Source organism: Rhinoderma darwinii, unplaced genomic scaffold, assembly GCF_050947455.1.
Source record: "Rhinoderma darwinii isolate aRhiDar2 unplaced genomic scaffold, aRhiDar2.hap1 Scaffold_4158, whole genome shotgun sequence".
NCBI classification, from domain to species: domain Eukaryota; kingdom Metazoa; phylum Chordata; class Amphibia; order Anura; family Rhinodermatidae; genus Rhinoderma; species Rhinoderma darwinii.
The window spans coordinates 25,003-41,452 of record NW_027463720.1 but is presented as its reverse complement, the minus strand read 5'-3'; the positions used below and the strand labels follow the sequence as shown (position 1 = coordinate 41,452).

At 36.0% G+C, this 16,450-nt stretch overlaps 16 non-coding genes across 16 annotated transcripts; all 16 read left to right on the top strand.

The window, feature by feature from the left end:
* Positions 1–425: 425 nt before the first annotated feature.
* On the top strand, positions 426–497 carry TRNAQ-CUG (transfer RNA glutamine (anticodon CUG)). Its single transcript has one exon. It is a non-coding gene; the product is annotated as a tRNA-Gln (tRNA).
* Positions 498–1,796: 1,299 nt separating this feature from the next.
* On the top strand, positions 1,797–1,868 carry TRNAQ-CUG (transfer RNA glutamine (anticodon CUG)). The gene has a single exon. It is a non-coding gene; the product is annotated as a tRNA-Gln (tRNA).
* A 617-nt stretch (positions 1,869–2,485) lies between these two features.
* On the top strand, positions 2,486–2,557 carry TRNAQ-CUG (transfer RNA glutamine (anticodon CUG)). Its single transcript has one exon. It is a non-coding gene; the product is annotated as a tRNA-Gln (tRNA).
* A 1,980-nt stretch (positions 2,558–4,537) lies between these two features.
* On the top strand, positions 4,538–4,609 carry TRNAQ-CUG (transfer RNA glutamine (anticodon CUG)). The gene has a single exon. It is a non-coding gene; the product is annotated as a tRNA-Gln (tRNA).
* Positions 4,610–5,226: 617 nt separating this feature from the next.
* On the top strand, positions 5,227–5,298 carry TRNAQ-CUG (transfer RNA glutamine (anticodon CUG)). Its single transcript has one exon. It is a non-coding gene; the product is annotated as a tRNA-Gln (tRNA).
* A 617-nt stretch (positions 5,299–5,915) lies between these two features.
* TRNAQ-CUG (transfer RNA glutamine (anticodon CUG)) lies at positions 5,916–5,987 on the top strand. The gene has a single exon. It is a non-coding gene; the product is annotated as a tRNA-Gln (tRNA).
* Positions 5,988–6,605: 618 nt separating this feature from the next.
* On the top strand, positions 6,606–6,677 carry TRNAQ-CUG (transfer RNA glutamine (anticodon CUG)). Its single transcript has one exon. It is a non-coding gene; the product is annotated as a tRNA-Gln (tRNA).
* A 617-nt stretch (positions 6,678–7,294) lies between these two features.
* Positions 7,295–7,366, top strand: TRNAQ-CUG (transfer RNA glutamine (anticodon CUG)). The gene has a single exon. It is a non-coding gene; the product is annotated as a tRNA-Gln (tRNA).
* Positions 7,367–7,983: 617 nt separating this feature from the next.
* Positions 7,984–8,055, top strand: TRNAQ-CUG (transfer RNA glutamine (anticodon CUG)). Its single transcript has one exon. It is a non-coding gene; the product is annotated as a tRNA-Gln (tRNA).
* Positions 8,056–8,672: 617 nt separating this feature from the next.
* On the top strand, positions 8,673–8,744 carry TRNAQ-CUG (transfer RNA glutamine (anticodon CUG)). The gene has a single exon. It is a non-coding gene; the product is annotated as a tRNA-Gln (tRNA).
* A 617-nt stretch (positions 8,745–9,361) lies between these two features.
* TRNAQ-CUG (transfer RNA glutamine (anticodon CUG)) lies at positions 9,362–9,433 on the top strand. The gene has a single exon. It is a non-coding gene; the product is annotated as a tRNA-Gln (tRNA).
* A 617-nt stretch (positions 9,434–10,050) lies between these two features.
* On the top strand, positions 10,051–10,122 carry TRNAQ-CUG (transfer RNA glutamine (anticodon CUG)). Its single transcript has one exon. It is a non-coding gene; the product is annotated as a tRNA-Gln (tRNA).
* A 1,299-nt stretch (positions 10,123–11,421) lies between these two features.
* On the top strand, positions 11,422–11,493 carry TRNAQ-CUG (transfer RNA glutamine (anticodon CUG)). The gene has a single exon. It is a non-coding gene; the product is annotated as a tRNA-Gln (tRNA).
* A 617-nt stretch (positions 11,494–12,110) lies between these two features.
* TRNAQ-CUG (transfer RNA glutamine (anticodon CUG)) lies at positions 12,111–12,182 on the top strand. The gene has a single exon. It is a non-coding gene; the product is annotated as a tRNA-Gln (tRNA).
* A 617-nt stretch (positions 12,183–12,799) lies between these two features.
* Positions 12,800–12,871, top strand: TRNAQ-CUG (transfer RNA glutamine (anticodon CUG)). Its single transcript has one exon. It is a non-coding gene; the product is annotated as a tRNA-Gln (tRNA).
* Positions 12,872–13,488: 617 nt separating this feature from the next.
* TRNAQ-CUG (transfer RNA glutamine (anticodon CUG)) lies at positions 13,489–13,560 on the top strand. The gene has a single exon. It is a non-coding gene; the product is annotated as a tRNA-Gln (tRNA).
* The last annotated feature ends 2,890 nt before the right edge of the window (positions 13,561–16,450 follow it).

Below are 16,450 nucleotides of genomic sequence, written 5' to 3'. Positions count from 1 at the left end.
ATACAAACACTGGCTCTACTTCCAGCTCGTAGTGTGTTCAGTACAGACAGACCTTGGAAATTAGTATTATCCACATTGTAGATTATCCAAATGGAAACTAATTTACAGTCTTTTTGCCTTGGCAGTAGCTGCCTGACACTGGTTACAACAGTTAAGTTTTCAGTCAACTGAAATTCATAATTTCATTTCTCAGTTTTTTCCCATTGAGTTGTTAATAGTATTTTCCCTTTCCAAATGCAGGGTTCTAGCTTTTGTTATATAACCGCAATAGAAAATAATTGTACATCTTGGTGATCATGCAGGCACAGAAGCTATGCCCTCTTGATTATTGTGGGAGGTCGATTTTGAATGATAGCCGACCTGTTATTGTAATTACACGTACTGCCTGTTTAGTAGAAATATCCAAACTGCACTCTATTGTCAAGGGTTCCATGGTGTAATGGTTAGCACTCTGGACTCTGAATCCAGCAATCCGAGTTCAACTCTCAGTGGGACCTTGCCACAGTTTAATTCATTCTGAGTGTTATCCTTTTTTAATGAGGTATTGTATTGATAGTGATTGTTGTACGCCATAAACACGATTTAACAACAAAAAAAATGTGATAATATTCTCTTGTAGAGATAATTAAACCAATGTAATTGAGAGCATATGAAATCAACAAATTTAAAGAGTCTTTTTATGGCATGTAATGCAAACACTGGCTCTACTTCCAGCTCGTAGTGTGTTCAGTACAGACAGACCTTGGAAATTAGTATTATCCACATTGTAGATTATCCAAATGGAAACTAATTTACAGTCTTTTTGCCTTGGCAGTAGCTGCCTGACACTGGTTACAACAGTTAAGTTTTCAGTCAACTGAAATTCATAATTTCATTTCTCAGTTTTTTCCCATTGAGTTGTTAATAGTATTTTCCCTTTCCAAATGCAGGGTTCTAGCTTTTGTTATATAACCGCAATAGAAAATAATTGTACATCTTGGTGATCATGCAGGCACAGAAGCAATGCCCTCTTGATTATTGTGGGAGGTCGATTTTGAATGATAGCCGACCTGTTATTGTAATTACACGTACTGCCTGTTTAGTAGAAATATCCAAACTGCACTCTATTGTCAAGGGTTCCATGGTGTAATGGTTAGCACTCTGAATCCAGCAATCCGAGTTCAACTCTCGGTGGGACCTTGCCACAGTATAATTCCTTCTGAGTGTAATCCTTTTTCAATGAGGTATTGTATTGATAGTAATTGTTGTACGCCATAAACATGATTTAACAACAAATAAAAAGTGATAATATTCTCTCGTAGAGATAATTAAACTAATGTAATTGAGGGCATATAAAATTAACAAATTTAAAGAGTATTTTTATGGCATGTAATGCAAACACTGGCTCTACTTCCAGCTCGTAGTGTGTTCAGTACAGACAGACCTTGGAAATTAGTATTATCCACATTGTAGATTATCCAAATGGAAACTAATTTACAGTCTTTTTGCCTTGGCAGTAGCTGCCTGACACTGGTTACAACAGTTAAGTTTTCAGTCAACTGAAATTCATAATTTCATTTCTCAGTTTTTTCCCATTGAGTTGTTAATAGTATTTTCCCTTTCCAAATGCAGGGTTCTAGCTTTTGTTATATAACCGCAATAGAAAATAATTGTACATATTGGTGATCATGCAGGCACAGAAGCTATGCCCTCTTGATTATTGTGGGAGGTCGATTTTGAATGATAGCCGACGTGTTTTTGTAATTACACGTACTGCCTGTTTAGTAGAAATATCCAAACTGCACTCTATTGTCAAGGGTTCCATGGTGTAATGGTTAGCACTCTGGACTCTGAATCCAGCAATCCGAGTTCAACTCTTGGTGGGACCTTGCCACAGTTTAATTCATTCTGAGTGTTATCCTTTTTTAATGAGGTATTGTATTGATAGTGATTGTTGTACGCCATAAACACGATTTAACAACAAAAAAAATTTGATAATATTCTCTTGTAGAGATAATTAAACCAATGTAATTGAGAGCATATGAAATCAACAAATTTAAAGAGTCTTTTTATGGCATGTAATGCAAACACTGGCTCTACTTCCAGCTCGTAGTGTGTTCAGTACAGACAGACCTTGGAAATTAGTATTATCCACATTGTAGATTATCCAAATGGAAACTAATTTACAGTCTTTTTGCCTTGGCAGTAGCTGCCTGACACTGGTTACAACAGTTAAGTTTTCAGTCAACTGAAATTCATAATTTCATTTCTCAGTTTTTTCCCATTGAGTTGTTAATAGTATTTTCCCTTTCCAAATGCAGGGTTCTAGCTTTTGTTATATAACCGCAATAGAAAATAATTGTACATCTTGGTGATCATGCAGGCACAGAAGCTATGCCCTCTTGATTATTGTGGGAGGTCGATTTTGAATGATAGCCGACGTGTTATTGTAATTACACGTACTGCCTGTTTAGTAGAAATATCCAAACTGCACTCTATTGTCAAGGGTTCCATGGTGTAATGGTTAGCACTCTGGACTCTGAATCCAGCAATCCGAGTTCATCTCTCGGTGGGACCTTGCCACAGTTTAATTCATTCTGAGTGTTATCCTTTTTTAATGAGGTATTGTATTGATAGTGATTGTTGTTAGCCATAAACACGATTTAACAACAAAAAAAATGTGATAATATTCTCTTGTAGAGATAATTAAACCAATGTAATTGAGAGCATATGAAATCAACAAATTTAAAGAGTCTTTTTATGGCATGTAATGCAAACACTGGCTCTACTTCCAGCTCGTAGTGTGTTCAGTACAGACAGACCTTGGAAATTAGTATTATCCACATTGTAGATTATCCAAATGGAAACTAATTTACAGTCTTTTTGCCTTGGCAGTAGCTGCCTGACACTGGTTACAACAGTTAAGTTTTCAGTCAACTGAAATTCATAATTTCATTTCTCAGTTTTTTCCCATTGAGTTGTTAATAGTATTTTCCCTTTCCAAATGCAGGGTTCTAGCTTTTGTTATATAACCGCAATATAAAATAATTGTACATCTTGGTGATCATGCAGGCACAGAAGCTATGCCCTCTTGATTATTGTGGGAGGTCGATTTTGAATGATAGCCGACCTGTTATTGTAATTACACGTACTGCCTGTTTAGTAGAAATATCCAAACTGCACTCTATTGTCAAGGGTTCCATGGTGTAATGGTTAGCACTCTGAATCCAGCAATCCGAGTTCAACTCTCGGTGGGACCTTGCCACAGTATAATTCCTTCTGAGTGTAATCCTTTTTCAATGAGGTATTGTATTGATAGTAATTGTTGTACGCCATAAACATGATTTAACAACAAATAAAAAGTGATAATATTCTCTCGTAGAGATAATTAAACCAATGTAATTGAGGGCATATAAAAGTAACAAATTTAAAGAGTATTTTTATGGCATGTAATGCAAACACTGGCTCTACTTCCAGCTCGTAGTGTGTTCAGTACAGACAGACCTTGGAAATTAGTATTATCCACATTGTAGATTATCCAAATGGAAACTAATTTACAGTCTTTTTGCCTTGGCAGTAGCTGCCTGACACTGGTTACAACAGTTAAGTTTTCAGTCAACTGAAATTCATAATTTCATTTCTCAGTTTTTTCCCATTGAGTTGTTAATAGTATTTTCCCTTTCCAAATGCAGGGTTCTAGCTTTTGTTATATAACCGCAATAGAAAATAATTGTACATCTTGGTGATCATGCAGGCACAGAACTATGCACTCTTGATTATTGTGGGAGGTCGATTTTGAATGATAGCCGACGTGTTATTGTAATTACACGTACTGCCTGTTTAGTAGAAATATCCAAACTGCACTCTATTGTCAAGGGTTCAATGGTGTAATGGTTAGCACTCTGAATCCAGCAATCCGAGTTCAACTCTCGGTGGGACCTTGCCACAGTTTAATTCCTTCTGAGTGAAATCCTTTTTCAATGAGGTATTGTATTGATAGTTATTGTTGTACGCCATAAACACGATTTAACAACAAAAAAAATGTGATAATATTCTCTCATAGAGATAATTAAACCAATGTAATTGAGGGCATATAAAATTAACAAATTTAAAGAGTATTTTTATGGCATGTAATGCAAACACTGGCTCTACTTCCAGCTCGTAGTGTGTTCAGTACAGACAGACCTTGGAAATTAGTATTATCCACATTGTAGATTATCCAAATGGAAACTAATTTACAGTCTTTTTGTCTTGGCAGTAGCTGCCTGACACTGGTTACAACAGTTAAGTTTTCAGTCAACTGAAATTCATAATTTCATTTCTCAGTTTTTTCCCATTGAGTTGTTAATAGTATTTTCCCTTTCCAAATGCAGGGTTCTAGCTTTTGTTATATAACCGCAATAGAAAATAATTGTACATCTTGGTGATCATGCAGGCACAGAAGCTATGCCCTCTTGATTATTGTGGGAGGTCGATTTTGAATGATAGCCGACGTGTTATTGTAATTACACGTACTGCCTGTTTAGTAGAAATATCCAAACTGCACTCTATTGTCAAGGGTTCCATGGTGTAATGGTTAGCACTCTGGACTCTGAATCCAGCAATCCGAGTTCAACTCTCGGTGGGACCTTGCCACAGTTTAATTCATTCTGAGTGTTATCCTTTTTTAATGAGGTATTGTATTGATAGTGATTGTTGTACGCCATAAACACGATTTAACAACAAAAAAAATGTGATAATATTCTCTTGTAGAGATAATTAAACCAATGTAATTGAGAGCATATGAAATCAACAAATTTAAAGAGTCTTTTTATGGCATGTAATGCAAACACTGGCTCTACTTCCAGCTCGTAGTGTGTTCAGTACAGACAGACCTTGGAAATTAGTATTATCCACATTGTAGATTATCCAAATGGAAACTAATTTACAGTCTTTTTGCCTTGGCAGTAGCTGCCTGACACTGGTTACAACAGTTAAGTTTTCAGTCAACTGAAATTCATAATTTCATTTCTCAGTTTTTTCCCATTGAGTTGTTAATATTATTTTCCCTTTCCAAATGCAGGGTTCTAGCTTTTGTTATATAACCGCAATAGAAAATAATTGTACATCTTGGTGATCATGCAGGCACAGAAGCTATGCCCTCTTGATTATTGTGGGAGGTCGATTTTGAATGATAGCCGACGTGTTTTTGTAATTACACGTACTGCCTGTTTAGTAGAAATATCCAAACTGCACTCTATTGTCAAGGGTTCCATGGTGTAATGGTTAGCACTCTGGACTCTGAATCCAGCAATCCGAGTTCAACTCTCGGTGGGACCTTGCCACAGTTTAATTCATTCTGAGTGTTATCCTTTTTTAATGAGGTATTGTATTGATAGTGATTGTTGTACGCCATAAACACGATTTAACAACAAAAAAAATGTGATAATATTCTCTTGTAGAGATAATTAAACCAATGTAATTGAGAGCATATGAAATCAACAAATTTAAAGAGTCTTTTTATGGCATGTAATGCAAACACTGGCTCTACTTCCAGCTCGTAGTGTGTTCAGTACAGACAGACCTTGGAAATTAGTATTATCCACATTGTAGATTATCCAAATGGAAACTAATTTACAGTCTTTTTGCCTTGGCAGTAGCTGCCTGACACTGGTTACAACAGTTAAGTTTTCAGTCAACTGAAATTCATAATTTCATTTCCCAGTTTTTTCCCATTGAGTTGTTAATAGTATTTTCCCTTTCCAAATGCAGGGTTCTAGCTTTTGTTATATAACCGCAATAGAAAATAATTGTACATCTTGGTGATCATGCAGGCACAGAAGCTATGCCCTCTTGATTATTGTGGGAGGTCGATTTTGAATGATAGCCGACGTGTTATTGTAATTACACGTACTGCCTGTTTAGTAGAAATATCCAAACTGCACTCTATTGTCAAGGGTTCCATGGTGTAATGGTTAGCACTCTGGACTCTGAATCCAGCAATCCGAGTTCAACTCTCGGTGGGACCTTGCCACAGTTTAATTCATTCTGATGTGTTATCCTTTTTTAATGAGGTATTGTATTGATAGTGATTGTTGTTAGCCATAAACACGATTTAACAACAAAAAAAATTTGATAATATTCTCTTGTAGAGATAATTAAACCAATGTAATTGAGAGCATATGAAATCAACAAATTTAAAGAGTCTTTTTATGGCATGTAATGCAAACACTGGCTCTACTTCCAGCTCGTAGTGTGTTCAGTACAGACAGACCTTGGAAATTAGTATTATCCACATTGTAGATTATCCAAATGGAAACTAATTTACAGTCTTTTTGCCTTGGCAGTAGCTGCCTGACACTGGTTACAACAGTTAAGTTTTCAGTCAACTGAAATTCATAATTTCATTTCTCAGTTTTTTCCCATTGAGTTGTTAATAGTATTTTCCCTTTCCAAATGCAGGGTTCTAGCTTTTGTTATATAACCGCAATATAAAATAATTGTACATCTTGGTGATCATGCAGGCACAGAAGCTATGCCCTCTTGATTATTGTGGGAGGTCGATTTTGAATGATAGCCGACGTGTTATTGTAATTACACGTACTGCCTGTTTAGTAGAAATATCCAAACTGCACTCTATTGTCAAGGGTTCCATGGTGTAATGGTTAGCACTCTGGACTCTGAATCCAGCAATCCGAGTTCAACTCTCGGTGGGACCTTGCCACAGTTTAATTCATTCTGAGTGTTATCCTTTTTTAATGAGGTATTGTATTGATAGTGATTGTTGTACGCCATAAACACGATTTAACAACAAAAAAAATGTGATAATATTCTCTTGTAGAGATAATTAAACCAATGTAATTGAGAGCATATGAAATCAACAAATTTAAAGAGTCTTTTTATGGCATGTAATGCAAACACTGGCTCTACTTCCAGCTCGTAGTGTGTTCAGTACAGACAGACCTTGGAAATTAGTATTATCCACATTGTAGATTATCCAAATGGAAACTAATTTACAGTCTTTTTGCCTTGGCAGTAGCTGCCTGACACTGGTTACAACAGTTAAGTTTTCAGTCAACTGAAATTCATAATTTCATTTCTCAGTTTTTTCCCATTGAGTTGTTAATATTATTTTCCCTTTCCAAATGCAGGGTTCTAGCTTTTGTTATATAACCGCAATAGAAAATAATTGTACATCTTGGTGATCATGCAGGCACAGAAGCTATGCCCTCTTGATTATTGTGGGAGGTCGATTTTGAATGATAGCCGACGTGTTTTTGTAATTACACGTACTGCCTGTTTAGTAGAAATATCCAAACTGCACTCTATTGTCAAGGGTTCCATGGTGTAATGGTTAGCACTCTGGACTCTGAATCCAGCAATCCGAGTTCAACTCTCGGTGGGACCTTGCCACAGTTTAATTCATTCTGAGTGTTATCCTTTTTTAATGAGGTATTGTATTGATAGTGATTGTTGTACGCCATAAACACGATTTAACAACAAAAAAAATGTGATAATATTCTCTTGTAGAGATAATTAAACCAATGTAATTGAGAGCATATGAAATCAACAAATTTAAAGAGTCTTTTTATGGCATGTAATGCAAACACTGGCTCTACTTCCAGCTCGTAGTGTGTTCAGTACAGACAGACCTTGGAAATTAGTATTATCCACATTGTAGATTATCCAAATGGAAACTAATTTACAGTCTTTTTGCCTTGGCAGTAGCTGCCTGACACTGGTTACAACAGTTAAGTTTTCAGTCAACTGAAATTCATAATTTCATTTCCCAGTTTTTTCCCATTGAGTTGTTAATAGTATTTTCCCTTTCCAAATGCAGGGTTCTAGCTTTTGTTATATAACCGCAATAGAAAATAATTGTACATCTTGGTGATCATGCAGGCACAGAAGCTATGCCCTCTTGATTATTGTGGGAGGTCGATTTTGAATGATAGCCGACGTGTTATTGTAATTACACGTACTGCCTGTTTAGTAGAAATATCCAAACTGCACTCTATTGTCAAGGGTTCCATGGTGTAATGGTTAGCACTCTGGACTCTGAATCCAGCAATCCGAGTTCAACTCTCGGTGGGACCTTGCCACAGTTTAATTCATTCTGAGTGTTATCCTTTTTTAATGAGGTATTGTATTGATAGTGATTGTTGTTAGCCATAAACACGATTTAACAACAAAAAAAATTTGATAATATTCTCTTGTAGAGATAATTAAACCAATGTAATTGAGAGCATATGAAATCAACAAATTTAAAGAGTCTTTTTATGGCATGTAATGCAAACACTGGCTCTACTTCCAGCTCGTAGTGTGTTCAGTACAGACAGACCTTGGAAATTAGTATTATCCACATTGTAGATTATCCAAATGGAAACTAATTTACAGTCTTTTTGCCTTGGCAGTAGCTGCCTGACACTGGTTACAACAGTTAAGTTTTCAGTCAACTGAAATTCATAATTTCATTTCTCAGTTTTTTCCCATTGAGTTGTTAATAGTATTTTCCCTTTCCAAATGCAGGGTTCTAGCTTTTGTTATATAACCGCAATATAAAATAATTGTACATCTTGGTGATCATGCAGGCACAGAAGCTATGCCCTCTTGATTATTGTGGGAGGTCGATTTTGAATGATAGCCGACGTGTTATTGTAATTACACGTACTGCCTGTTTAGTAGAAATATCCAAACTGCACTCTATTGTCAAGGGTTCCATGGTGTAATGGTTAGCACTCTGGACTCTGAATCCAGCAATCCGAGTTCAACTCTCGGTGGGACCTTGCCACAGTTTAATTCATTCTGAGTGTTATCCTTTTTTAATGAGGTATTGTATTGATAGTGATTGTTGTACGCCATAAACACGATTTAACAACAAAAAAAATGTGATAATATTCTCTTGTAGAGATAATTAAACCAATGTAATTGAGAGCATATGAAATCAACAAATTTAAAGAGTCTTTTTATGGCATGTAATGCAAACACTGGCTCTACTTCCAGCTCGTAGTGTGTTCAGTACAGACAGACCTTGGAAATTAGTATTATCCACATTGTAGATTATCCAAATGGAAACTAATTTACAGTCTTTTTGCCTTGGCAGTAGCTGCCTGACACTGGTTACAACAGTTAAGTTTTCAGTCAACTGAAATTCATAATTTCATTTCCCAGTTTTTTCCCATTGAGTTGTTAATAGTATTTTCCCTTTCCAAATGCAGGGTTCTAGCTTTTGTTATATAACCGCAATAGAAAATAATTGTACATCTTGGTGATCATGCAGGCACAGAAGCTATGCCCTCTTGATTATTGTGGGAGGTCGATTTTGAATGATAGCCGACGTGTTATTGTAATTACACGTACTGCCTGTTTAGTAGAAATATCCAAACTGCACTCTATTGTCAAGGGTTCCATGGTGTAATGGTTAGCACTCTGGACTCTGAATCCAGCAATCCGAGTTCAACTCTCGGTGGGACCTTGCCACAGTTTAATTCATTCTGAGTGTTATCCTTTTTTAATGAGGTATTGTATTGATAGTGATTGTTGCTAGCCATAAACACGATTTAACAACAAAAAAAATTTGATAATATTCTCTTGTAGAGATAATTAAACCAATGTAATTGAGAGCATATGAAATCAACAAATTTAAAGAGTCTTTTTATGGCATGTAATGCAAACACTGGCTCTACTTCCAGCTCGTAGGGTGTTCAGTACAGACAGACCTTGGAAATTAGTATTATCCACATTGTAGATTATCCAAATGGAAACTAATTTACAGTCTTTTTGCCTTGGCAGTAGCTGCCTGACACTGGTTACAACAGTTAAGTTTTCAGTCAACTGAAATTCATAATTTCATTTCTCAGTTTTTTCCCATTGAGTTGTTAATAGTATTTTCCCTTTCCAAATGCAGGGTTCTAGCTTTTGTTATATAACCGCAATATAAAATAATTGTACATCTTGGTGATCATGCAGGCACAGAAGCTATGCCCTCTTGATTATTGTGGGAGGTCGATTTTGAATGATAGCCGACGTGTTATTGTAATTACACGTACTGCCTGTTTAGTAGAAATATCCAAACTGCACTCTATTGTCAAGGGTTCCATGGTGTAATGGTTAGCACTCTGGACTCTGAATCCAGCAATCCGAGTTCAACTCTCGGTGGGACCTTGCCACAGTTTAATTCATTCTGAGTGTTATCCTTTTTTAATGAGGTATTGTATTGATAGTGATTGTTGTTAGCCATAAACACGATTTAACAACATAAAAAATTTGATAATATTCTCTTGTAGAGATAATTAAACCAATGTAATTGAGAGCATATGAAATCAACAAATTTAAAGAGTCTTTTTATGGCATGTAATGCAAACACTGGCTCTACTTCCAGCTCGTAGTGTGTTCAGTACAGACAGACCTTGGAAATTAGTATTATCCACATTGTAGATTATCCAAATGGAAACTAATTTACAGTCTTTTTGCCTTGGCAGTAGCTGCCTGACACTGGTTACAACAGTTAAGTTTTCAGTCAACTGAAATTCATAATTTCATTTCTCAGTTTTTTCCCATTGAGTTGTTAATAGTATTTTCCCTTTCCAAATGCAGGGTTCTAGCTTTTGTTATATAACCGCAATATAAAATAATTGTACATCTTGGTGATCATGCAGGCACAGAAGCTATGCCCTCTTGATTATTGTGGGAGGTCGATTTTGAATGATAGCCGACCTGTTATTGTAATTACACGTACTGCCTGTTTAGTAGAAATATCCAAACTGCGCTCTATTGTCAAGGGTTCCATGGTGTAATGGTTAGCACTCTGAATCCAGCAATCCGAGTTCAACTCTCGGTGGGACCTTGCCACAGTATAATTCCTTCTGAGTGTAATCCTTTTTCAATGAGGTATTGTATTGATAGTAATTGTTGTACGCCATAAACATGATTTAACAACAAATAAAAAGTGATAATATTCTCTCGTAGAGATAATTAAACCAATGTAATTGAGGGCATATAAAATTAACAAATTTAAAGAGTATTTTTATGGCATGTAATGCAAACACTGGCTCTACTTCCAGCTCGTAGTGTGTTCAGTACAGACAGACCTTGGAAATTAGTATTATCCACATTGTAGATTATCCAAATGGAAACTAATTTACAGTCTTTTTGCCTTGGCAGTAGCTGCCTGACACTGGTTACAACAGTTAAGTTTTCAGTCAACTGAAATTCATAATTTCATTTCCCAGTTTTTTCCCATTGAGTTGTTAATAGTATTTTCCCTTTCCAAATGCAGGGTTCTAGCTTTTGTTATATAACCGCAATAGAAAATAATTGTACATCTTGGTGATCATGCAGGCACAGAAGCTATGCCCTCTTGATTATTGTGGGAGGTCGATTTTGAATGATAGCCGACGTGTTATTGTAATTACACGTACTGCCTGTTTAGTAGAAATATCCAAACTGCACTCTATTGTCAAGGGTTCCATGGTGTAATGGTTAGCACTCTGGACTCTGAATCCAGCAATCCGAGTTCAACTCTCGGTGGGACCTTGCCACAGTTTAATTCATTCTGAGTGTTATCCTTTTTTAATGAGGTATTGTATTGATAGTGATTGTTGTTAGCCATAAACACGATTTAACAACAAAAAAAATTTGATAATATTCTCTTGTAGAGATAATTAAACCAATGTAATTGAGAGCATATGAAATCAACAAATTTAAAGAGTCTTTTTATGGCATGTAATGCAAACACTGGCTCTACTTCCAGCTCGTAGTGTGTTCAGTACAGACAGACCTTGGAAATTAGTATTATCCACATTGTAGATTATCCAAATGGAAACTAATTTACAGTCTTTTTGCCTTGGCAGTAGCTGCCTGACACTGGTTACAACAGTTAAGTTTTCAGTCAACTGAAATTCATAATTTCATTTCCCAGTTTTTTCCCATTGAGTTGTTAATAGTATTTTCCCTTTCCAAATGCAGGGTTCTAGCTTTTGTTATATAACCGCAATAGAAAATAATTGTACATCTTGGTGATCATGCAGGCACAGAAGCTATGCCCTCTTGATTATTGTGGGAGGTCGATTTTGAATGATAGCCGACGTGTTATTGTAATTACACGTACTGCCTGTTTAGTAGAAATATCCAAACTGCACTCTATTGTCAAGGGTTCCATGGTGTAATGGTTAGCACTCTGGACTCTGAATCCAGCAATCCGAGTTCAACTCTCGGTGGGACCTTGCCACAGTTTAATTCATTCTGAGTGTTATCCTTTTTTAATGAGGTATTGTATTGATAGTGATTGTTGTTAGCCATAAACACGATTTAACAACAAAAAAAATTTGATAATATTCTCTTGTAGAGATAATTAAACCAATGTAATTGAGAGCATATGAAATCAACAAATTTAAAGAGTCTTTTTATGGCATGTAATGCAAACACTGGCTCTACTTCCAGCTCGTAGTGTGTTCAGTACAGACAGACCTTGGAAATTAGTATTATCCACATTGTAGATTATCCAAATGGAAACTAATTTACAGTCTTTTTGCCTTGGCAGTAGCTGCCTGACACTGGTTACAACAGTTAAGTTTTCAGTCAACTGAAATTCATAATTTCATTTCTCAGTTTTTTCCCATTGAGTTGTTAATAGTATTTTCCCTTTCCAAATGCAGGGTTCTAGCTTTTGTTATATAACCGCAATAGAAAATAATTGTACATCTTGGTGATCATGCAGGCACAGAAGCTATGCCCTCTTGATTATTGTGGGAGGTCGATTTTGAATGATAGCCGACGTGTTTTTGTAATTACACGTACTGCCTGTTTAGTAGAAATATCCAAACTGCACTCTATTGTCAAGGGTTCCATGGTGTAATGGTTAGCACTCTGGACTCTGAATCCAGCAATCCGAGTTCAACTCTCGGTGGGACCTTGCCACAGTTTAATTCATTCTGAGTGTTATCCTTTTTTAATGAGGTATTGTATTGATAGTGATTGTTGTACGCCATAAACACGATTTAACAACAAAAAAAATGTGATAATATTCTCTTGTAGAGATAATTAAACCAATGTAATTGAGAGCATATGAAATCAACAAATTTAAAGAGTCTTTTTATGGCATGTAATGCAAACACTGGCTCTACTTCCAGCTCGTAGTGTGTTCAGTACAGACAGACCTTGGAAATTAGTATTATCCACATTGTAGATTATCCAAATGGAAACTAATTTACAGTCTTTTTGCCTTGGCAGTAGCTGCCTGACACTGGTTACAACAGTTAAGTTTTCAGTCAACTGAAATTCATAATTTCATTTCTCAGTTTTTTCCCATTGAGTTGTTAATAGTATTTTCCCTTTCCAAATGCAGGGTTCTAGCTTTTGTTATATAACCGCAATAGAAAATAATTGTACATCTTGGTGATCATGCAGGCACAGAAGCTATGCCCTCTTGATTATTGTGGGAGGTCGATTTTGAATGATAGCCGACGTGTTATTGTAATTACACGTACTGCCTGTTTAGTAGAAATATCCAAACTGCACTCTATTGTCAAGGGTTCCATGGTGTAATGGTTAGCACTCTGGACTCTGAATCCAGCAATCCGAGTTCAACTCTCGGTGGGACCTTGCCACAGTTTAATTCATTCTGAGTGTTATCCTTTTTTAATGAGGTATTGTATTGATAGTGATTGTTGTTAGCCATAAACACGATTTAACAACAAAAAAAATTTGATAATATTCTCTTGTAGAGATAATTAAACCAATGTAATTGAGAGCATATGAAATCAACAAATTTAAAGAGTCTTTTTATGGCATGTAATGCAAACACTGGCTCTACTTCCAGCTCGTAGTGTGTTCAGTACAGACAGACCTTGGAAATTAGTATTATCCACATTGTAGATTATCCAAATGGAAACTAATTTACAGTCTTTTTGCCTTGGCAGTAGCTGCCTGACACTGGTTACAACAGTTAAGTTTTCAGTCAACTGAAATTCATAATTTCATTTCTCAGTTTTTTCCCATTGAGTTGTTAATAGTATTTTCCCTTTCCAAATGCAGGGTTCTAGCTTTTGTTATATAACCGCAATAGAAAATAATTGTACATCTTGGTGATCATGCAGGCACAGAAGCTATGCCCTCTTGATTATTGTGGGAGGTCGATTTTGAATGATAGCCGACCTGTTATTGTAATTACACGTACTGCCTGTTTAGTAGAAATATCCAAACTGCACTCTATTGTCAAGGGTTCCATGGTGTAATGGTTAGCACTCTGAATCCAGCAATCCGAGTTCAACTCTCGGTGGGACCTTGCCACAGTATAATTCCTTCTGAGTGTAATCCTTTTTCAATGAGGTATTGTATTGATAGTAATTGTTGTACGCCATAAACATGATTTAACAACAAATAAAAAGTGATAATATTCTCTCGTAGAGATAATTAAACCAATGTAATTGAGGGCATATAAAATTAACAAATTTAAAGAGTATTTTTATGGCATGTAATGCAAACACTGGCTCTACTTCCAGCTCGTAGTGTGTTCAGTACAGACAGACCTTGGAAATTAGTATTATCCACATTGTAGAGTATCCAAATGGAAACTAATTTACAGTCTTTTTGCCTTGGCAGTAGCTGCCTGACACTGGTTACAACAGTTAAGTTTTCAGTCAACTGAAATTCATAATTTCATTTCTCAGTTTTTTCCCATTGAGTTGTTAATAGTATTTTCCCTTTCCAAATGCAGGGTTCTAGCTTTTGTTATATAACCGCAATAGAAAATAATTGTACATCTTGGTGATCATGCAGGCACAGAAGCTATGCCCTCTTGATTATTGTGGGAGGTCGATTTTGAATGATAGCCGACGTGTTATTGTAATTACACGTACTGCCTGTTTAGTAGAAATATCCAAACTGCACTTTATTGTCAAGGGTTCCATGGAGTAATGGTTAGCACTCTGGACTCTGAATCCAGCAATCCGAGTTCAACTCTCGGTGGGACCTTGCCACAGTTTAATTAATTCTGAGTGTTATACTTTTTTAATGAGGTATTGTATTGATAGTGATTGTTGTACGCCATAAACACGATTTAACAACAAAAAAAATTTGATAATATTCTCTTGTAGAGATAATTAAACCAATGTAATTGAGAGCATATGAAATCAACAAATTTAAAGAGTCTTTTTATGGCATGTAATGCAAACACTGGCTCTACTTCCAGCTCGTAGTGTGTTCAGTACAGACAGACCTTGGAAATTAGTATTATCCACATTGTAGATTATCCAAATGGAAACTAATTTACAGTCTTTTTGCCTTGGCAGTAGCTGCCTGACACTGGTTACAACAGTTAAGTTTTCAGTCAACTGAAATTCATAATTTCATTTCTCAGTTTTTTCCCATTGAGTTGTTAATAGTATTTTCCCTTTCCAAATGCAGGGTTCTAGCTTTTGTTATATAACCGCAATAGAAAATAATTGTACATCTTGGTGATCATGCAGGCACAGAAGCTATGCCCTCTTGATTATTGTGGGAGGTCGATTTTGAATGATAGCCGACCTGTTATTGTAATTACACGTACTGCCTGTTTAGTAGAAATATCCAAACTGCACTCTATTGTCAAGGGTTCCATGGTGTAATGGTTAGCACTCTGAATCCAGCAATCCGAGTTCAACTCTCGGTGGGACCTTGCCACAGTATAATTCCTTCTGAGTGTAATCCTTTTTCAATGAGGTATTGTATTGATAGTAATTGTTGTACGCCATAAACATGATTTAACAACAAATAAAAAGTGATAATATTCTCTCGTAGAGATAATTAAACCAATGTAATTGAGGGCATATAAAATTAACAAATTTAAAGAGTATTTTTATGGCATGTAATGCAAACACTGGCTCTACTTCCAGCTCGTAGTGTGTTCAGTACAGACAGACCTTGGAAATTAGTATTATCCACATTGTAGAGTATCCAAATGGAAACTAATTTACAGTCTTTTTGCCTTGGCAGTAGCTGCCTGACACTGGTTACAACAGTTAAGTTTTCAGTCAACTGAAATTCATAATTTCATTTCTCAGTTTTTTCCCATTGAGTTGTTAATAGTATTTTCCCTTTCCAAATGCAGGGTTCTAGCTTTTGTTATATAACCGCAATAGAAAATAATTGTACATCTTGGTGATCATGCAGGCACAGAAGCTATGCCCTCTTGATTATTGTGGGAGGTCGATTTTGAATGATAGCCGACGTGTTATTGTAATTACACGTACTGCCTGTTTAGTAGAAATATCCAAACTGCACTTTATTGTCAAGGGTTCCATGGAGTAATGGTTAGCACTCTGGACTCTGAATCCAGCAATCCGAGTTCAACTCTCGGTGGGACCTTGCCACAGTTTAATTAATTCTGAGTGTTATACTTTTTTAATGAGGTATTGTATTGATAGTGATTGTTGTACGCCATAAACACGATTTAACAACAAAAAAAATTTGATAATATTCTCTTGTAGAGATAATTAAACCAATGTAATTGAGA